The sequence below is a fragment of the Haliotis asinina genome, chromosome 11 (assembly GCF_037392515.1).
Source record: "Haliotis asinina isolate JCU_RB_2024 chromosome 11, JCU_Hal_asi_v2, whole genome shotgun sequence".
Taxonomy (NCBI): domain Eukaryota; kingdom Metazoa; phylum Mollusca; class Gastropoda; order Lepetellida; family Haliotidae; genus Haliotis; species Haliotis asinina.
The window spans coordinates 38,729,109-38,753,839 of record NC_090290.1 but is presented as its reverse complement, the minus strand read 5'-3'; positions in this window follow the sequence as shown (position 1 = coordinate 38,753,839).

Below are 24,731 nucleotides of genomic sequence, written 5' to 3'. Positions count from 1 at the left end.
CAACGTTTACCTTCGGCTTAGACCGAATGAGCATTTAGTAGGTGATAAATAATGATGTGAAGTGGAATCACTGTGACGGGCAGAACTGAACATGTTATCTTTACGTTTGTTTCACTCGCAAGAACTACCGTGGCAACATCCTGGACTCACACATGGTCATGACCACGTAGACACGGCATACGTCACTTCATACAACAGTCTTAATGGGTTGAACGCTTCTTGCAAGAAACTACGCACATTCAACTACAAATGTAACTCCTAGTCAGGGAGTGAAACGGGCTGGTGGAAGGTCTGCGCAGTATCCACTGCCAAACCCAAATGCATTTGGGACTTCTTTTCTACTTTTTCTTTTCATTTGACAAATGTACAGCAATCAACGCCCGCGACTCTTCGTGATGACGCCACATTGCGTGCACACTACGAGATTATCGGGAGATTCCAAGTCGTATAAACTCATTGAAATACGATATGTAAATCTACATGTAGATAATACTGGTTGCTACTACAAGTCGCACCTTTACATTGTTAAACTACACATGTCATTATAGATATATAATATCGAGCCTTGATACATTACTCAATATCCTTTGTTTTTTCAATAGTAATTATCTATGTAAATATAGCCATGAATTCAAGATAATCATACTTTTACCCAAGATCACAGATGAAGCTGCCAAAGCTTAATACGACAGTTCCACGAAAGAAGAAACGGGATAACGCAAAATCGACTCAACCGGGTCATTAAAGTTGACCACTCGATCCACAAAGGCGGCCATTAAAGACAAGCATACGTACCTCAGGACCTATATTTCATACCGATACTAACAGCATTGGGAAAAGTGCTGTAACGAGAGGGATGTCTTTACCCCCGTCGCTTGTTACGCTGTAAATAACACATTGCCAGACGAAAGGGGCTCAATAAATCCTCCATAATTTCACACGGGAGCCTTTCTGCACGCAGATTATCGTATGTACTTGAGATCAGAGCATCAATGAATGACCCTACTCTTTACAATAACTCTGTAAGTATGAACGTAATACGTTAGTGACTGGAGATCAGACGCCTCTTTTGTGGGTCTGTTACATTAGGTCATCTAAGTTTAATATGGGAATTCGGTAACGGCTGTATTAGGTCTAGTCAGCCTTATGTGAGAGTTTGGTAAGGTGAATGAATACAAGGTCAAAGTATTGTTGTCTTGAATTCCGCATTATAAAATGTTAACACTCGTTCACACAACCTGCATGAAAAGAGTCTTAATTGCCTGACACAAAAAATACATTCTGTAAAGTTCAGGTAAACCTTCAACTTTCCATTAAAACACATATGAAATGCACTTAAATAACATAATTCTTTATGGAATTTAATCAACGGCAAATTGAAAACAAATTCATCCTTCAGGTTTTAAAAATATCAAGTCATAGAGATACATCTGACGTCTAGATCCATTTAAGCTTTCTGCCTCATTGCGATAGTATAGTTGTGAGATATGCACATTGCGTAATAATATAAAACAGCAGAAAGGAGGAGGGGGACTTTAGCTATTAATTAAAGATAACAGAGTAATCTTCTAATGAACATTAGGATGAATACACACATCACAAATGTGTTGTCGGAGATTTTTTTATTTACCTTTTGCTTGGATTGGCTTGTGGATGTATGAACGTGAATCCCTTACATGAACGTTATTTGTCATGTTTGAGTAAATAGATATCGCACTGTTGCAAGGACATACAGACAAATCAAACGGGTCATTTTCTTACGAGTCCTCTCAGTCAATTTTCATACAAATGAACGTTCACTTTTCACAAATTGTTGTGAAGCTTTGAAGACAACATAGGTGTAGTATCAATGTCATCACAGATTGACACAAATGCACAAGGAATCAAGAACTTTTTCTGAATTTTATCTTCTGGGATATTATTGTACGTTGAATGTTTTGGCAAAACTGAGTTCGGATCCTTTCTGGCATTGCAAAAACTCCATCCAAAATACCAATTACCCTCGACTCAGATACGTTTTGTGTTTCCGTGAAAGTATTAAGGATTATGGTGAATCCTTGAGACGAGGACAACTGTTGAATATTGTACTGAATTGAACGTTTCCAAATATCATGTTCTGTTGTCGAGGGTGAATTTCCCTTTGCCTATCGTCCCACACTTGTCCAGTTTGTCAAATAGAAGAAGTTCATTCATGAATACAGTTTTTGACGCGTTTCAGAAATACCTGCCGTTCACAATAAGTTAATCTAGCTGTTTACAACAAATAACTTAATGACTAACTTAAGAGTGTGAATAACCTTTTCGCTGCGTGTTACTGATATCTTTCGTATTGATACTTACCGTCCTCAGCAAGTTAATCTAGGTGTTTACATCAAAGAACTTTCTGTTAATAAATGTAGTGTCTGAATATGCTGTGAGCTAGAAATAAAACGGGAAGGTGACACGTTTCATTTCCTTATCATTTGTATTCCCGTACACACTGATGGGGTTATGCTCGTCTTTCAATACCAGATCCTATTTATCAAAAAGGTTCATTACAGGTTGTCTTAAACAGCAAATCTCTAAATTACCTTCTTTTATGATGTCATACTAACCTCCAATTGTTTCCGGGACTGCTTGGAACAGTATCGCAGTTTGATGCCTACATCGCAAAATGGTCAAACTGTATGATCTCATAATAAAACTGTATAGTTGAAAATACGCTATTTAAGAGCAGTTATACATCACTCCAGAAAATTCAATGAAAACATCTATAAACGGAACGATTGAGTAGTTTAGCCTAATGGTCAAAGCGTCCATCCGTAATGCCAAATATCAAAGTTTGTCTCCCAATTTCTGGTGTCCCCTTCCGCGATATTACTGACACACTGCAGCAGAAGGGGTAAAATCAAACGCACTAAAATACCTGTCCTCGGATCACGGACAAACGTTATATACTTATGAAGTAACTTCGTAAATTCCTAAAGACCGTCAGCTAAAGACACAGGGATATTCTTGAAAAGAATTTGCCTTGACCATTTGCTCTATTTAACCCAGTTTATTATAAAACCTTTAGGACTAAAGTGGCAAAAGGGTGAGAAACAACGTCCCTGCTTGGGAATTCACAAAGGTTTCCCTGGGAATATGAAAGTATATATCCGCCTCTCTTTGGGTCATTTCACGGTACAGCCGTAAACGTTAGATTCCATGTGACCAGCCACTGGCCTAGAAAAAGATAGAAAGTGCATACAAAACTGCGTAAACCTCACAATCAAACATTATAAGTTGACACTGATCTTGCTGCCGCAATACAGCAGTAAAATACTGGAAATGGGAAAAGGCATTTGTAGACAAAGATACGATAAATGATTATTGCATACCTGAACCGTGACATGGGAGGCATTGTGTGTGAAGACCCCCAGAAAATATAGGCCGTTTTCCAGCAATATCGTCACTGAACAAAAACAGGACAAGATGAATGATGTCGAATGGCATAAAGAGATGTGTTGTGCTATTGAAGTCAACTCTTCAACGGTTTGTATTAGATTTGCAAGAGGAGAACTACATATTTGGTTTCCAATTCGTTTAATCTAAACAATTACCCAACTCAGAGAGCATCCATGTAAATCTATCAGTGCCTTGTCTCGACCAATATATTTTGGAAACACCATTTTCCCTTCCTTGTCATGTCTCGTATATTCCCAAAGTGATAAACACGAGTATCATGTTTTCGAAAATGACCCTTTGGATTGACCATTAAGTTCTCCGCTCCACCAGACTGACAGGTAAATTTCCTCTCGATTTCCCAAAAAATGCCAAATTTAGAACAATCTTTATACGTGTACTGAAATTGACATGTTTATCTGTTGATCTGTTTAATGTATTCCAAGAGGGTTTTCCATTACGACAACCACTTTAGTAGCTCTGGGAACTGTTCCATTTCTTCTAGCTCCCCTCCTTATTTCAGTTACATTGATTCAAGACTTTAATATTTAAATGTGATGGCTTGCTATATGCACACTTGTTTACCACTTCGATATATGAATGATGAACAGAATTCTATTTGCTCTGAACAACCATTATTTCTATCAGTGATAGGAAGAATGCCCAAAATACTGGATTTTCATCTCGCTTAGGGTGAATAACAACTTAGTGCTTTATTTTTTGTAGTGGTTTAAAGCGACTCATTCGAACATTTACTGAATCAAGTCGGCTTTCCGCAAGCAAGGGACAGTTACATGAATGTACGACCGACACGTTTAACAATTTCCTTGTCGGAAATAGGATCACTGACTATTTTCTAGAAATGTATTAAAACTACTGTTATACCATTCAAGGCAACTAAAAAGTGATCTGTCATGAAGAGGATGGAATTGTGGTTTTCAATTGCTTTTTTTAAAGAGAAGACCTTTGGAACAGACGTATTTGTGGCAAGTCATAAACTGGTTGCAGGAAAAGCAAAATAATGTGAAAGGATGAAACACAATAGGTTTGGAGTGCTACATGAAGATAGAGTTTTTAGTTGAGAAAGTACTGTCCAAGTCTCGGGATAACCACATGACAAGGACAGTCTGTAGTTACGGAATATCTTAATGTTTGCGTGCTTGAAGGCACACATATGTACTTTCGTTGCAATACAATTTATAATTGGTCATGTTTTTTTAGGTTTAAAGATCCGCCTACCCACAGCTTCACAAATCTTGTTTTCTTCAAGAGGAGTCTCTCAAAGTTAATTTTTTGTAAATTAAATGGATATAGATGCCGGATGTGTCTCGGTGGCTTGATATTTTGAAAACTATTACAGGTTGTGTTGTTTTTAAATTTGTCAGTGGTTAAAACCTAAAAAATGTTATTTTGGTAAATTTCATATGTGTGTTAATGGGTAGGGTTGAAGATCCAGCAGTATATATTTTTTTGTGTCAGGCAGTTAAGACTTCTTTCATGCCAATAGTGTGAACGAGTGCAAGAAGCAGAGCAGTTTATACTTCTCGTTTTAGCGAACCCTAGGTGTCATCATTAATTTCATGTGATCGATTTATACACTTTCCATTGCTATATTGGCCTGAGTGCAAGATGGAATCTCTGATGCGGAAAATGACAGTTTATACTTGACATTTATATTTCAAGCTGACAGGTTAAAAAGAGTTAAAACACATAAAAAAACATTTTCAAATGTAATTATATCTTGTTGAAACAAAAATTATTCATGTTTCAGTGTCGCCGTGGCCATTGTTTCGGTTTCCTCACCTTACAGGTACACGAACGTAGGATTGCTGCAAAACATGTCCCATGTTGGTGGGAACTTTCACACACATATATCACACATCTACCAATATACCACTACCCTTTATACTTGGTTTATTTGTTTGACCATCTTTGTTTTCTTCTGTATTTCATGTTATTTAAATTATATTTTGGTTGAGTTTGAGATTTCAGGTTAATTTGCCAACGGGCACTAACACAGGAGATTTTAAAAATATCGTCTTGTTCAAGGATGCAAAGGTTACATTCAGGACATAAGGATAACAGGGTCAACGTTGCCATCGATTGTTTTGGCCTTGTCAGGCCAAACGGAGATAACCTCATCGTTGCCAACATCACCAGTGCTCATATATCGGACATGAAATTATACACTCTTCAGAATACATTATGAAAGAATAATGATACTATATTCCATATATTCAAATACATATTGCAACAGGGCAGTGGCCTGGTGGTTGAAGCATTGGCAATTGACGCTGAAGACTCCTCTCACGGCTAAAATGTGTGAAACCAATTTCTGGTGTACCCCACCAGATACCGCTTGATATTGCTAAAAGCGGCTTAAAACCACACTCACTCATTCGCTCCTTCCCTCACTAAATAATGGTATAAGTGGTATAAAGGTGTTTACTTTCATCTCAGCTGTGGTAACAGCAGGAACCAAAATTAATGCTGCAAATGAACGAAAAATAAGGTAAATACCAAAAGCTGATGTGATGATTTGAACCCTCATAACTCAAACCTTAACCCGAGTGGTGTAGTGTTTATTTTAAAATAGAAGGTAAATGACCACAATTGCTTCAGGTAAGTCATCTGAAAGCATACTGGGTTTCAACTGACCTCATCTGACACGCCAAACCTCCTTGTGGTGGATGATATAGTCCAAGCTTAATTGACCGAAATGTTTGCAATTTTGTTCATCACACTGAAGAAGTGTTGTATTTGTTTAAGATCAGCAAATGCCTCTGATACTTCATATACTTTAAACACTCAATAGTTAAGTTGTCTGAAGGTGTCTGCATTTTAGAAGCTGAGACGAACAAAACAGAACGGATGTTTTGTCTCGAGTATCAAACTTGCCTATAAGTATGTGCAAATAGCGTTTGGGTGAAAACGTTTGTTAAGAATTCGCCACTTCTCACTGATTGCACCGTTTAGTGTACTAATGACAATAATCCTTTCAACGTTACGAATTTGTTTTCAATACACCTGTTAACAGTACATTTAAACAGTATGGAATATTTTGCAAAATGTAGCTTAGAACAGTTGCCTGAAGAGAGTAGCTAGTGAGTGTAAACTTTTGATGGGAAGTGTATGTATATACGAAGTAAATTCCCTGTGTGTTGCCTCAGGACCCCATTTGGTCAGTATAAACTGTCTCTTACCATTATCAATATCTTTCAGCAACATGATATACCAAATAGCCCATCAGCACACTACTACGTGATACTGACACGTTTGTTCGACAGAAAAACTCAGGAACGTATAAACATTCCCTCTGCGATTACAAGACATAGCTTACTTATTCCCTGATTCAAAGCAGTATTGGTGGTTATATTTGCTGCAGGATACTTGCACGTCAGACTGACGTCACATCACAGACAACTCGTCTTATTCATTTATGATTACTTATACAAGGATAGCATTGCACCATCATGCATATTTGAAAAGGGACGCAAGAGGATATGGCTTTGACAAGTACATACTTGACTAGAGCTCTCAATTCAATCATTGAAAATTACAGCTGATCGAGTGTCGAACACTTCAGACAACTGTTTGTTACTCCATGTTCTGTCCTTTATACAGAGTGGTTAAAATGACCTTCCCCTTGATAGGATTGGCCATGTTACTATTGACAAACTAATCCTTGAAATTACCACAAAATCTTGAAAGAGACCCTTGCTCCGTTGACTTGTTAAAACCTGTTCATTTGTTAATTCATATGGAATAACAACGATCAAAGATATCCCTGCTATTTAAAACATGTGGTTCCTATGGATCAGATTCCACCAAGGCTATCTGAATGGTTTATGTGTGTTTGAAACACAGTCATGTATGCAAGAGGCAAACCTTCCCACTGAGGTCACGTTTCATCGATCAGATCATCGTGACCTGCACTTCCTGTAGTGTCTCGGTCCTATTGATGAGAACGCAACACGCTCTGGTAAAGTTGATGTCATACAGATTTGCATGTCGAAAGTTCATTGAGCTACTGGTGTTTGTTCAGAGCTTAAAACTTTCATTTGTTTTGAGCTTAAAACTTGCACATTCGGTTACTGAACATGACTAGCACGAAATAACTGTTCAACTATCAGCGCTTTAACAAACACGTTGTTAACCGTAAATAATGCTTACTCTTTGTCTCAGTTTCTGAAAATCAATGGAAGCTTGAATATGCTGCAAACATAGATGACACCCAAAGAAGAAGCCAGAATATTTGGGGTTTTCTGGAAAGTCATGTCTTTGGAACCCTTATCCACAGCAGTACGACGTCCGTCACGCCAGGAACGACAATATGAATTTCGCATGTTTGAAGTTTGTACAAGACAAGGCTTTGTGGCACATGCTCTTGACATGTCACAGTCAGTTACCAGCAGATTAAATTGCGTTGCTGACAGACACTGATCTGGTCGACCATGGGCAATAAATGCACAAAACCTTTATCAAAGTTACTTTCGGAACCGTACTATACGTATCTCTCAAATTAGCGATGAGCTTCACAGGGCAGCAGATGTTAGTTCAAGGGTAACGTTGGACTTCTTTGATAGGCGCAACTGTGTGCTGCAACGTTTTCTTAACGTCCGGCAGACCAATCGTTTTGTGGCGTCCTTTGTGTTTCAGAATTCCGACACAAGAGTGCACAGGACTCGTACTGTTACTGGGTACCTCGGTAAGGAAAACAAAACATACCTACAATGACCAGCACACAGTCCAAATGTATCACCCACAAATCAGGTCTGGGATATCCTTGAACGCTCGTATGTCACCATCAACAACCACCCTCTACGAAATTCAAGACAATGATACTTTGACTGTCAGTATCATCTTGTATTCATTCACCATACCAAACTCTCACATAAAGCTGACAAGACCCAATAGAGCTTTGGGTTTCAGCTGATTCACTTTACCAAACTCTCATAATAAGCTTAGAGGACCTAGACCTCCTTCGTGGAACTGTTGTATTAAGTCTTGGTAACTTGATCTGGAATGAAGTATTGTTATAGGAAATTCAGCGTTATATTTAGACAGATAGTATCTATAAAATGTGAAGGATACTGAATAAAAATCTGTCAACTATTGATATGCTATGTCTCAAATGCATTAGTTTCCTGCAGGAAATTTCGTTGAGAGTGTTGTTTAATATGATGCATGCGGTGTCCACGTGTTTGTTTTTTGTCACGGTAGATTTTATTTTTTCCAGTTGAACGAAAGTAAATAACGACCAAAGAAAACAGTTCTGGTTTTTCCAATGATTCAACCTCACATCAATGTTGATGCACCTCAAGACGATCGTTTGGTCTAAATTTAATGGCAAGCTAGCGCTCGTTCTCTCTACCACAAATGTAAATCTTGAAATAAAACCTGTTGCTCTGTGAAACGCTTCTTTAATTTGAGAGACACTTTGGTCATGGTTTCGTAATAGGTCTTTATAAGCTACTGGGTTTATCGCTTTACGTTTCGGGGGGATCTTGTGTGCAGGTATGCCGCTAATTCGTCTCAGCCCAGGATTTTATCGGAAGTTGAAAGTCAGTTTGGTGTGGATTCTTTGATGCACAAGCTCTATATTGTTGGCATGTTGACTTGGACAAGCCATTTGTGGTGCCCTGTTGTACGTAAATGTCCCAAAGATACGAGTTTCCATCAACATCAAAATGGATGGGACCTTCATTGTACTCACCAACTTCCGTTGATATTCAGACAGCCGATACATAGCATAAGGATTATATACACTAGACGAGTGTGCTTTATGAACGCGTGATAGTTTGTTTGTGACTTGTAACAATTTGTTACTTCTCTCAAATCTTTTTCTTCCAAAGGTCTCCTCTTCATTCGACACAGTGATTCTAGCAGCCATAGCTGAAAAACACTATTCGATCGTTTTCGGGACAGATCGTTTTTACGCTGCATTGGATGGAAACAGTAGTTTTAATATATTTCTAGAAAATAACATTACAAACAGATAACTGTTAAAAATGGCAATGTCACACATTCATAAAACTGCCCCTCGTTTGCTGAATGCCTGTTTGGTACAGTAAATGTTCAGATGAACCACTGTAAGCTCCTATGAAAGCTTAGATCACTTGTTCTTAGCTTTTTATTCACCCTAAGGGCGATGGAAATCCAATAGTTTGGGGAATCTTGGATAGGAATTGATAGGAATAATGGTTGTTCAGAATAAAATGAATTCTGTTTGTGGAAGCATTCAAACATCGAAACGGTAAACGTATGCACATAGCAACACATTACATTTAAACATTGATCATTCAAAAGTCTTGAATCAATGAAGCCGAAATACGGAGAGGAGCTAGAAGAAATGGAACCACTGGCTACAGGATTGTATACAACTTCTCAACTGTTACCACACCTATTAAACTGGTTGTCGTAATGGAAAACTCTCTCGGAATACATTAGACAGATGAAGAGCTAAACGTTGCCATTTCACTACACCTATAAAGATTTCTCTGAATTTGTCATTTCAGAGAAATCAATAGATTTTACATTACACAATCCTGTCAGTCTCGTGGAGAGGAGAACTGAACAGTGAATCATTGTCGAATCATTGATACTCGTGTTTTGTACTTTGGGACTGTACGAGACGTGACAGGGAATGGAGAACAGTTTTCCCAAAATATACTGGTTGAGACAGGGCACTGATTAATAGATATGCATGGGTACTCATTGAGTTGAGTAATCATTTAGATTGAAAGAAACCAAACATGCCGTTTCTCCCTGGTAAATCAGACGTTCACGAGTTCATTTTAAATTGTACGCGTTTTTTTCTTTTTTTTATCTTGAAATGACACCAACAACAGACAGACATATTGAAAGTGTTGGGTGATCTTCCGGGAATTCCAAGCAGGGAATTGTTGTTTCTGATCATCTGATCATTTTCACACTGTAATTCCTAACGTTTTATCATTACTGGGATTCTGCATGAATTTACGAAATTACTTAGTAATCACGTGACATGATCGGAAGAAAGCCATTACAGTGCGTTTGGTTTTCCTCCACATACAGCAATGTGCCAACAATATCAAGGTAGGAAACACCAGAAATTAGAAGACATACTCCGATTTTGGGCCCTGCGAGTTTGAGTACCCAATCGTTCTGTTTTAGTGTTTCATTGGACTCCATGGTCTCTTGTATAACTGTGAGATATGCTCATTGCGATAATATAATTGTGAGATATGCTCACTGCGATAATATGATTGTGAGATATCCTAACTGCGATAATATAATTGTGAGATATGCTCACTACGATAATATGATTGTGAGATATGCTCATTGCGATAATATAATTGTGAGATAAGCTCATTGCGATAATATAATATTGTGAGATAAGCTCATTCTGATAAACTATTTGTGATATGCTCATTCCGTAATAATATAAAACAGAAGAAAGGAGGAGAAGGTAGTTTGCCTATTAATTAATGATAACAGACTAATATTCAAACGAAAATTAGAATAAATGCTGAATCACCATTATGTGTTTTATTTAGACTGGCACTGATGGCTTGTGGATATATATGAATGTGAATCCTTCACTTGAAAACTTTATATGTCATGTTTGAGTAAATAGATATCGCACTGTTCGAAGCAAATAGAGACAAATCAAACCAGCCATTTTCTTACAAGTTCTATCACACAATACTCGTACAAATGAACATTCACTTTTCACAAATTGTTGTGAACCTGCAAAGATGAAATAGTAACAGTGTCAATGTCATCACAAAAGCGAGGAAATGAAGTTGTTCCTGAATTTTATCGTCTGGGATATTGTTGTACGTTGAATCTTCTGGGAAAACATCTTCTGTTGTCGAGGGTGAATTTCCCTTTTCCTGTCGTCCCACACTTGTCCAGTTTATGCAGTTGAAACAGAGGAACGTTAGTCATGAATACTCTTTTTGATACGTGTTCCAGAAATACCTACCGTTGTCAGTAAGTTAATCTAGCTGTTTACATCAAATAACTTAATGTTAATAAATTTAGCGCTGAGTGTGTTTTCTAAGCTCTTAGCAGAGTGAATAACCTTTTTGCTGCGTGTTACTGATATCTTTTGTATTGATACTTACCTTCCCCAGCAAGTTAATGTAGGTGTTTACATCAAAGAGCTCACTGTTAATAAAGATAGTGTCTAGAATATGCCGTGAGCTTGAAATAAAACGGGAAAGGTGACAAGTTTCATGTGTTCATTTGTATTCCCGTACACACAGATGAGGTCATGCTCGTCTTTCAATACCAGATCCTATTTATCGAAAAGATTAATTACAGGTTGTTTTCAAATCCCCACATTACCTACTTTTAATTTGTTCCGGGGTTCATTGGAACAGCATCGCAGTTTGATGCCTACTTCGCAACATACTCAAACTGTCTGATTTCATAATGAAACTGTATAGTTGAAAATACGTTATTTAAAAGCAGCTATACACCAGTTTAGAAATCAGTCAATACATGTATAAACGGAACGATTGTGTAGTCCAGCTTAATGGTCAAAGCGTCTACCCGCAACGCCAAGGGTCAGAGTTTGTCTCACAATTTCTGGTGTCCTCTGCCATGATATTTCTGGCACACTGCAGCAAGGGGCGACAAATCAAACGTTCCTCTGATCACGGCTAAATTTCATGTACTTACGAAGTGACTTCGTACATACCTAAAGACAATCAACTAAAGACACAGGGATATTCCTGAAAATAATTTGCCTTGTGCAGTTGCTCTGATTAACCCAGTTTATTATAAAACCTTTGGGGCTAAAGTGGCGAAATGGTGAGAACCAACGTCCCTGCCTGGGAATTCCCAAAGTTTTCCCCAGGAAAATGAAAGTATATATCCGCCTGTGCTTCGATCATTTCACGGTACAGAAAAACGTGTTGATTTGAAATGAACCCATAAACGTCAGATTCGATGTGACCAGCCACTGGCCCTGAAAAAGGTAGAAAGTGTTTACAAAACTACGTAAACCTCACAATCAAACATTATAAGCTGACATGGATTTTGCGGTCGCAATACAGCAATAAAATACTGGAAATGGAAAAGGCATTTGTAGACAAGGACACGATAAATGATTATTGCACAGCTGAGACATGGCAGGCTTCTGGAAGATAGATATGAAACAATGCTGTATTGTGTGTGAAGACCCCCAGAAAACATAGGTCTTTTTCCAGCAATATCTCCACAGAAGAAAAGACAGGATAAGATGAATGATGTCCAGTGGCATAAAGAAATTTGGTGTACTATAGAAGTCAACTGTCAACTCTTCAACGGTTTGTATTACATTTGCAAGATGAGAACTACATATTTGGTTTCGAATTCTTTTAATCTAAATAATTACCCAACTCAGAGAGTATCCATGTGTATCTATTAATCAGTGCCTTGACTCGACCAATATATTCTGGAAACACCATTTTCCCTTCCTTGTCACGTCTCGTACAGTTCCAAAATGCAACAAAACAGGAGTATCAATTATTCGAAAATGACCCTTTGGATTCACCATTCACTTCTCTCTCCACGAGACTGACAGGTTTGTGGGATGTAAAATTTCGTATCGATTTCTCTAAAATGACAAATTTAGAGAAATCTTTATACGTGTACTGAAATTGAAATGTTAAACTGTTGATTTGTTTAATGCATTCCAAGAGGGTTTTCCATTACCATAACATGTTTAATAGCTCTGGGAACTGTTGAGAGGTTGTACACAAACCTGTAGCCAATGGTTCCATTTCTTCTAGCTCCCCTCCTTATTTCAGATTCATTGATTCAAGACTTTTGAATGATCAATATTTAAATGTGATGGCTTGCTATATGCACACTTGTTTACCACTTCGATATATGAATGCTTCCCGGAACAGAATTCTATTTGCTCTGAACAACCATTATTTCTATCAGTGATAGGAAGAATGCCCAAAATACTGGATTTTCATCCTGGTTAGGGTGAGTAAAAACCTTGTGCTTTATTTTTTGTAGTGGTTTAAAGCGACTCATTCGAACATTTACTGAATCAAGTCGGCTTTCCGCAAGCAAGGGGCAGTTACATGAATGTGCCACCGACACGTTTAACAATCTACTTGTCAGAAATGGGATCACTGACTATTTTCTGGAAATTTTATTAAAACTACTGTTACCATTCAAGGTAGCTAAAATGTGATCTTGAAGTGGTCTTGAAAAGGATGGAATTGTGATTTTCAATTTTCTTTTTTCAAGAGAAGACCTTTGGAACAGAAGTATTTGTGAGAAGTCAATCTGGTTGCAAAAAATCAAGATAATGTGAAAGGATGAAACACAATAGGTTTGGAGTGCTACATAAAGATAGAGCTTTTAGTTGAAAAAGTACTGTCCAAGTCTCTCTATAACCACATGACAAGGACAGTCTGTAGTTTCGAAATATCTTTATGCTTGCGGCTTGAAGGCACATATGTGTGCTTTTGTTGCAATACAATTTATAATTGGTCATGTTTTATTTGGTTTAAAGATCCGCCCACCCACCCACAGCTTCACAAATCTTGTTTTCTTCAAGAAGAGTCTCTCAAAGTTAAATTACATTGTACATTAAATGGATGTAGATGCCGGGTGTGTCTCGGTGGCTTGATGTTTTGAAAACTATTACAGGTTGTGTTGTTTTTAAATTTGTCGGTGGTTAAAACCTAAAAAATGTTATTTTGGTAAATTTCATATGTGTGTTAATGGGTAGGGTTGAAGGTCCAGCAGAACGTATTTTTGTGTCAGGCAATTAAGACTTTTATTCAGACCTATTGTGTGAACAAGTGCAAGCAGCAGTGCAGTTCATGCACTCTAACCCTACGTGCCATAATTAATTTCATGTGGTCCGTTTATAAACTTTTCACTGCAATATTGGCCTGTGTGGAAGATGGAATCTCTGATGCGGAAAATGACACGTTATACTTAACATTCATATTTCAAGATGACAGGTTAAAAAGTGTTAAAACACATTTTCAAATGTAATTATATCTTGTTGAAACAAGCCTTATTCATGTTTCAGTGGCGCCATGGCCATTGCTTTGGTTTTCTCACCTTGCAGGTACACGAACATAATATTCCTGCAAAAACACACACACATATATCACACATCTATCAATATACCACTACCCTTTAAACTTGGTTTGTTTGTTTGTTTGACCATATTTGTTGTCTTTCTTCTTCTTTATTTCATGTTATTTCATATTATGTTTTGGCTGGGTTTGAGATTTCAGGTTAATTTGCCAACGGTCACTAACACCAGAGATTCTAAAAATATTGTCTTGTTCAAGGATGCATAGGTTACATTCAAGACATAAGGATAACATGGTTGCCATCGATTGTTGTGGTCTTGTCAGGCCAAACGGAGATAACCCCATCGTTGCCGACATCACAAATGCTCATATATCGGAAATGATGGTATACATAATTCAGAATACTGGAATAATGATACTATATTCCATATATTCCAATACATATTGAAACAGGGCAATAGTCTAGTGGTTAAAACATTGGCAACTGACACTGAAGGTTCCTTCCATGGCTACAATGTGTGAAACCAATTTCTGATGTACCCCACAGATACTGCTGGATATTGCTAAAAGCGGAGTAAAACCACATTCACTCACTCGCTCCTTCCCTCACTAAAAAATATGGTATAAATGGTATAACGGTGTTTACTTTCATCTCAGCTGTTGTAACATTAGGAACCAAAATTAATGTTGCAAATGAACGAAAAATAAGGTAAATACCAAAAGCTGATGTGATGATTTGAAAAGAACCCTCATAACTCAAACCTTAACCCGAGTGGTATAGTGTTTATTTTAAAATAGAAGGTAAATGATTACAATTCTTTCAGGGAAATCTTCTGAAAGCATATTGGGTTTCAAATGACCACATTTGTCACTCCAAAGCTCCCTGTGGTGGATGATGTAGTCCAACCTTAACTGACTGAAATATTGGCAATTTTGTTCATCACACTGAATACGCAGACAATGATATTTGTTTAAGATCAGCAAATGCATCTAATACTTCACACACTTCAAACACTCAACAGGTAAGTTGTCTGAATGGCATTTAGAAGCTAAGACGAAGATAACAGATGTTATGCATAACAACTTTGTTTTACAATACACCTGTTAATAGCACATTTGAACAGTATGGGGTATTTTGCAAAATGTAGTTTAGAACAGTTGCCTGAAGAGAGTAGCTAGTGAGTTTAAACTTTTGATGGGAAGTGTATATACGAAGTGAATTCCCTGTGTGTTGCCGCAGGACCCCATTTGGTCAGTATAAACTGTCTCTTACCATTATCAATATCTTTCAGCAACATGATATACAAAATAGCCCCTCAGCACACTACTACGTGATACTGACACGTTTGTTCGACAGAATAACTCAGGAACGTGTAAAAATTCCCCTCTACGATTACAAGACATAACTTACTCCCTGATTCAAAGCCATATTGGTGGTTATGGTTGCTGCAGGATACTTGCACATGTCAGACTGACATCAGATTACAGACAACTCGTCTTATTCATTTATGATTACTTATACAAGGATAGCATTGCACCATCATGCATATTTGAAAAGGGACGCAAGAGGATATGGCTTTGACAAGAACATACTTGACTAGAGCTCTCGGTTCAATTACTGAAAATTACAACTGACAAGTGTTTATGAGTCCATGTTCTGTCAACGTTTGATTGGTTAAAATGACCTTCCTCTTGATAGAATTGGCCATGTTACTATCGACAAACTAATCCTTGAAATTACCACAAAATCTTGAAAGAGACCCTTGCTCCGTTGACTTGTTAAAACCTGTTCATTTGTTAATTCATATGGAATAACAACGATCAAAGATATCCCTGCTATTTAAAACATGTGGTTCCTATGGATCAGATTCCACCAAGGCTATCTGAATGGTTTATGTGTGTTTGAAACACAGTCATGTATGCAAGAGGCAAACCTTCCCACTGAGGTCACGTCTCATCGATCCGATCATCGAGATCTGTACTTCCTGTAGTGTCTTGATCCTATTGATGAGAACGCAACACGCTCTGGTAAAGTTGATGTCACACAGGTTAGGATGTCGAAAGTTCATTGGGTTACTGGTGTTTGCGTGTTTCTTTAGAGCTTAAAACTTTCATTTGTTTTGAGCTTAAAACGTGCACATTCGGTTATTGAACATGACTAGCACGCAAATACTGTTCAACTACAAACACATTGTAAACCGTAAATAATGCTTACACTTTTCTCAGATTCTGAAAATCAATGGAAGCTTGAATATGCTGCAAACATAGATGACACCCAAAGAAGAAGCCAGAATATTAGGTTTTCTTGAAAATCATGTCTTTGGAACTCTTATCCACAGCAGTACGGCGTCTGTCACTCCGGAAACGACTATGTGAATTTCGCATGTTTGAAGATAGTACAAAGCAGGGCATTGTGGCACATGTTCTTGACATGTCACAGTCAGTTACCAGCAGATTAAATTGCGTTGCTGACAGACATCGATTTGGTCGACCATGGGCAATAAATACACAAGATCCTTATCAAAAGTACTTTCTGAACCATGGTATACGTATCTCTCAAATTGGCGATGAGCTTCATAGGGCAGCAGATGTTAGTTCAAGGGTAAAGTTGGACTTTTTCATGGGCGCAACTGTGCGCAACTGTGTGCCGATCGTTTCATGGTGTCCTTTGTGTTTCAGAATTCCGACACAAGAGTGCACAAGACTTGTATTGTTACTGGGTACCTCGGCAAGGAGAACAAAACATACCTACAATGACCACCACACAGTCCATATTTGTCACCCACAAATCATGTCACCAACAACAAGCAACATCGACGAATGTGGGAATAACATGTTCCACGTTCACAATAGATCCATGACGTGATGGACAGTAGATCTCTCGCAAACCATCAACAAAATATATGCTTATCTGACGTTCAACAACTAACGCAAAGCTCAGTTCGTATCAAACTGTTTAAATATTTCTCTCATTATAGACATAAACATTTAATTGACAGTTTTGTATTGAATATCAACTCCATTTGTAATAGTATTTAAGCACTTCATTATTAATTAATTATTTTTTAATTATTAATCAACTTCATGGCAGCAACAGCTTGATTGTCACTATCACCTTGTATTCACCTTATCAAACTCTCATATTATTCGGACGAGACCTAATACAGCAGTGTCCCATATTAAATCTAGAAGACCTGATTTAACAGCACCACAAAGAAGCCGTCTGATGTATTTGTTTTCAATTTGCTGTTGCTTAAAATCTTAAAAATATGTTATTCTAGTGTATTTCATATACTGAACTTTACAGAATGCATTTTCATGTCAGGCAATTAAGACTCTTTCATGCAGCTTGTGTGAACGAGTGTTAGCACTTGATATTCAAGACAACGATACTTTGACTGTCAGTATCACCTTGTATTCATTCACCTTACCAAACTCTCACACAAAGCTGACAAGACCTAATAGAGTAGTTTCATCTGATTCGCTTTTCCAAACTCCCATAATCTCCCACAATACGCTTAGAAGGCCTAATGTAACAGAACCACAAAAGAGGTGCTCTCCGGTCACTAACATACTATGTTAATACTTACAGGGTTATTGTAAAGAGTAGGGTCATTCATTGATGCTGTGGTTGGTCTCAACTCAGACACAATACGTTAATCTACTTGAGGAATGACACGCTTATGAAATTATGGAGAATGTAAGGAGCCCCTTTTCGTCTGGCGATGTGTTGTTTACAGCGTAACAAGCGACGGGTGTAAATACATCCCTCTCATTACAACGTCACTACACTGTTCCCTGTGCTGATAATCTCTGTAAGAAATAGAGGGTCTGAGCTACCTATGCTTGTCTTTAATGGCCGCCTGTATGGATCGAGTGGTCAACTTTGGTGACTTGGCTGATTCGATTTTGGAGTTTCCCGGTTTCTCTTTCGTGGAACAGTTGTATTAAGTCTTGGCAGATACATCTGGAATGAAGTATTGTTATAGTGAATTCAGAGTGATATTTAGACAGATGGTATCTATAAAATGTGAAGGATACTGAATAAAAATCTGTTAACTACTGATATCTTATGTCTCAAATGCAGGAGTTTCCGGCAGCAAAGGGCTAATTTCTTTGAGAGTGTGTGCTTTAAAAGAGACATGCTGTGTCCCCTTTTTTTAAAGTAAACGTCTAAAGAAAACAGGTACAGTTCTGCCTTTTGCAATGATTCAACCTCACATCAATATTGAAGCACCGAAAAACGATCGTTTGGTCTAAAGTTAATGGCAAGCTAGCGCTCACTCTGTCTACTACAAAAGGTAATCTTGAAATAAAACCTGTTGCTCTGTGAAACTCATCTCTAATTTGAGAGACACTTTGCCCACAGTTTCGTAATAGGTCTTTATAAGCTACTGGGTTTATCGCTTTACGTTTCGGAGGGATCTTGTGTGCAGTTATGCCGCTAATTCGTCTCAGCCCAGGATTTTATCCAAAGTTGATAGTCAGTTTGGTATGGATTCTTTGATGCACAAGCTCTATATGGTTGGCATCTTGACTTAGACAAGCCATTTTGTGGTGTCCTGTTGTACATAAAGGTCCTAAAGATACGAGTTTCCATCAACATCAAAATGGCTGGAAACTTCGTTGCAACATACTCACCAACTTCCGTTGATATTCAGACAGCCGACCCATAGCGTAAGGATTATTTAGACGACTGTGTTTTATGTATACCTGATAGTTAATCTATCACTGCGTGCTGATCGTGACCAAAATCCACCAGTGCAACAAATACGCAAACATCAGTAAACTAAAGAGATGCATATCTGTGTGAGATCAACGTTACCGCTTGAAATTGCATTCTCATCAATATAACAACACATTCTAGGAAGATATCGAAGGTCAAGATAACCGTATCAGTGCGGTGTGACCTCAGCAAAAACTTGGCAACTTTGAGAGTTTGCCTTATACACACATGACAGACTTGATGGAAGCTGATCCACAGAAACGACACAATTTTCACCAGATGGAATACCTTTGATCTGTGATCCCAGGCTTTCCCGAGGCTCATCATTCACCAGCTCATACCCTATTTTCTTTCCTATCCTCCGGCTTTATAGCCGCACTTCATTTCTTTATAAAACAAAATAAAAACAACAAACAAACAAAACCAAAAAAACCAAAAAAAAACCAAAAAACAATTTATGGCAGAAATTGTTATTTTTACGATGTACCATAAACCCTTGTTCTTGCACATTTTAATTAGGATTTCTTGAGTGGATCAACTGCACCTTCATAAACATATTATTACCATTTGCAACGCTCGTGAACACTTTCATGAGTATTGATATAACTAAATGCATTAACACATAGTTTAACGGTCTCCTTGTGTACTCGTACGTTACAATCGCCATTTTGGGAACAAACGAGATAAATATTCAGTAGATTCATATTCAAGACTAGCAGTAAATTACATGCTGAACGCTGGAATATACTGCCAATCAAAAGTGTAGACTCACTTAAATCACTACATGTTATGTACATGTATTTGGTTACATCGAAGTACATTACTCCACTAACATGGAAAAACCAACTGCAAACCTTATGCAGAAGAAAAGCATGAGCATCATGCAACAAATTGCTGAAAGGCAAGTGCAAATATCGTACATGTGAACGGCTACGTTTTTGTTTGCAAAGGTGTGATAAGAATTCATCATTTTTCAATGAGTTTCATGAAGTATTGAACTCAAGGTAAAGTTCTTTTCAGAGTTACGGATTTGTTCTACAATGGATCACTTGTTGTTTAAACAGTACCTTCAAAACAGAGTTACGAACACCTGACTGAAAAAAGTGACTACATTTAGTGTAGTGAGTCTAAAATTTGGATGGGTAGTAAATACAGTAACAGGCCGCTCATATGGCGTTCATATCCAGGCACTCAGGGTCTACGTACACTACCATCTCCGGTTACAGGACTTTCCGACACTTTTTTCAACTTACTGCGGATCATACCGCAATGAACGGAAAACTCACACTGCCAGCACATCCTCACGGATACCTAGTTTAGACCTGGGTGAACTGAAACAATGTGGGTCTAAGTATTTCATCCTAGGATACTATGCATGTACCCACCTCGGACCCGAACCCAGATGCATCCACCGGGGATCGAATCCGGACCTTCAGCGTGATAGGCAGACCCCTTACCACTGCACTACTGCGCTCTAAATCATTAATCACATAAAAAAAAATCACCACAAAATCTGAATCCGATGAATCTAGCAAAGACACACACATCAAAGACACACACTACTTCCGTATTCTAACACTTCTGGTGTACTGGTCATCAATGATCTTCTACAGTTTATGATTGTCATAAGAAGTGAATAACAGGATCGGGTGGTCAAGCTCGATGAGTTGGTTATCGAATCCAGATTTCGTAGTTTGATGCTCATTGTATCAATCAGTGGATTGTCTGGTTAAAAATTGATTATTAATAGATTGTCCTCGCACAGTTCCAATATTGTGAAGTGAAGCATTAAACAACAAACAAACAAAAATATCAACACTTTCTTGATACATATACGAAAAAAGAACAGAGACTAGAAAGTTTAACTCCAAACTCCAAACAGTTTTGCAAAGTTGGTGAAGCTAGGCTAACATAAAAAGATAACGTTAGGTATATATCCTAGGTAAGAACATAACGCTCCCTTTCAATCACGGAAATAATTCGTATTCAGTCCACCAGATTACTGTTACAGCAAAACTCAAATTAAGCATGTTGGCCTACGTATGTTGGTAGCTTCCCAAATTCCATCAGAAAAATGTTTCCTCAGCCAATACCTGGTATAATTACATCGTCTGACTCAATAGAATTTGCAGCCAAATAAATACTTCCGAATCTCCTTATATTGAACAGCGAATGATTATAGGCTGAAATGACATAAAGGCTTTGCATCAAATACGCAATGCTGTACGTTTATAGAATGCTTAACCGCAAAGTATTAAATTTCTTACCAACCTCAATGATTTCAAATCCGCCTTAAATCCCAGACCTAAAAATATTTATATGATCCAAATATGGGGTCAAGAGTTCGTCAGATCTTCGCTAGTCGCTTAAGGTTAAGATGTAGCTATCTCACCGCTGACAAACACAACAGACATATATCAAAGAGAGCAGACTGTTTGTTAGGCTACCCTACTGACCATGCAATGATTTGTATGTAATGATTTAATGCTACAAGGGTAGAAGATTTTATTAAACCAATGGCGTGTAATTCGAAACAATATTACAAAGAACTTCTTCCATGAACCCAGAAACTCATTCCGATAACTTAAATCAGTCCATCAGTTTATAATTGAAACAAGAATCTTTAACAGTAAATCATATACTACAACCTGTAATTGTCATTACCAGACTATTTGTGATCCGACTGCAAATGTCATAAATGTAATCAACCACCACGATCTTAATCTTCTGACTACAGATTATGACATCTATTTTCATTAGATGTGTTTTTCTTGTCATGATATTGCTTGATATATCTATGTATATTGGAGCGTTCTTCATATTAGTTCTTTTAAGCTTGTTCATCATTCTAGTTCATGAACATTTATACTGTTTTTTTCATGAAATAAGTATGTTTAAACTAAATACGTATTGTCTCGTATTGTTACATTCACAAGAAATATCAACTGAAGCTCGGACGACTGTTTGACCACAACAGTGCCATGAGTATGTGTTTATGAACCAATTTCAGTTAGTGATAATGCCTTTTATGAAAATATACACTAACCGCCCCTACAGCTTTTACAGATCATGTCAAAAATTCTCAAATGCATTCATAGCTGAAATGTATCTTTCCAGGAAAATAAAATTGTTCTGTTTTCGACCATGTCGAAAGAAACCAATAACGGTGATTTGGATGTCCAAAAGGTACTGAGTGAGTGATTGAGTGAGTGAGTGAGTTTAGCTTTACACTGCACTCACCAGTATTCCAGCTATATGGTGGTGGTCTGTAAATAATCGAGTCTGGACCAGACAATCCAGTGATCAACAACATGAGCATCGATCTGCGCAATTAGGAACCGATGACATGTGTCAACCAAGTCAGCGAGCCTGACCACCCGATCCCGTTAGTCGCCTCTTACGGCATGCATAGTCGCCTTTTATGGCAAGCGTGGGTTGCTTCAAGGGTCAGATGTCCAACAGATAGGTTGAAATAAAGTTTGCTTTCATACACAGATAAGCCATTTATAGACACATTTTTTCAACTATTAAAACAAAAAACAACTGATGTAATGTGTGTGTAAAATAATAAAAGAATCATTCCCATGATTTCTTTTACAATATTTTCTGATGATTTACATTAGTGAAAACAAATAAATCAAATAAAACACTGTGAAAAGTGTTTAGGAACATCTAACAGTATCTGACAGTGTTAACTGTTTTGCATTGCGAAGTAACACTTTATCATTTCCTGTGTACACAATGCAATATCAATCGCCCAATGTAGCAATATTCAAGCAGTATTTGAATCCGTCTTATGTGTGGAATGATTCAATATGGTCTCATAATCAAACGATATACAGCTGTTGCCAACACCCTCGGATGTCACTGTATCACAATTATAAGACTTACTCAGCGCTACAGACAAACTGGAGTCAGCCTGGACAGACCAAGAAGTGGAAGTAAAGGCGATACCTGAAAGAAGGTACCTCCCTCATTGAAGCGTGAGGGTAACGTTTCCTTAACCGTTTAGTGTACATTGTCCCACATCAACGTAGCATGAGATGGCGTTTATGTTACCCAAACATTGAAAGAGCTATGTGAGTGTTAAGGTTTTGCAATCAATCGGTTACATGTCCATGCGAGCTCAGAAGATCTGTAATGCCCGCAGTCTTGAGTGGGACAAAATTAATCATGGAAGTACTGGCAAACTGTATTTATGGCAGTCACCGAAAAAACAACATACATTGTACAATGATGAGCAAACGAAAGTACACCAATTTCTTTCTGTAACTGAAGACTTATCATGCCTTTTTCACCAGTACTTAATCCTGAAAATATTTGTTCAAAGTAATCTCAGACTTGCAGTTTTGTATGAAAAGCGGATTCAATGGAGACTTGGGTAGGAAATCCATTGAACTGTGTGACACTTGAAAGGGTAAAATGGGCATCAGTGGCAAAAAGTATTTTTAAATTAATATTTCAAATATAAAAACTGAAATGTGATGTGTTGATTACCACACTGAATCTGTACATTCGCTCAAAAATGTTTACGTAAAAGAATCAGGGTAAATTCAACAATGAATATTTTATTTGTTTCAAAAAACTAGAAGCGTCAAGAGCTTTTCCATTGCCATAAAAATTATATGCTAAAATTGTAGTCGATTTTACATTTTTTCTACGTCATGAGTATACAGTAATGTCAGCAGTATTAGGGATGTACGACGATATAAACATTTGAGTCTTAACCAGACAGTCTGGTGATTGTCACCCTGCCATACGATGACAAGAGCACATGCTACCCTGATTATATCGGGGGTTAGAAATAGATGAAACGTTGATACCCGTTGATACCCGCATAAATGAACATAAAAACTCAATAACCAAAGAGGACGGCAAATGAGTCCTCTCAGATCACCGACAAAAATTCCGTAACCATCAGAGAATTACTGAATATATCGGTTTAGAATAAGTTGTTTAACAAAGTAGCATTATTAATTTGACATAGTTCACTACATGTCACGAGGGAGGAGTGCCTTGTCAGTCACTTTGCTGTCAAATAGGACAGAACATGTGCGGTCTTTGCAGTTGATTTTGACACATAAAGAGAAGAGATAAAGTTCGAAGTCATTCTTAATAATGCCTCTTTTCGCCAACTGAGGATGTAATTCCAGCATGAATTTGAAAAGAAGCTTAAGGTCATAATCATGACCACAATTCTGAGAACGTAATAAGCAAAGATTTAGACCAACGTTTCCTGATATATCGTACCATAAACATTAACAGATGGTGGTTGTGTTTATCCAGTATCTAAATTCCAAGAACGTGTGTCCAAGTTTGTTTGCTTTTTTCGTGAGAGAGTCATAAATTCTGTGTGAATTATACACTCTTCCTTAGAACCAATCTTGCTAAGAGCTGTTAATATATCTTTTCCATGCCACGTCGATACACACGTTCTTTATTGATGACAAGATGCTTCTACCGTATATTTTAAACATTACATTTGATACATTTGAACCATATGAAGAATAAAGAAAAGATCCATCAATGGTAGTTAATCG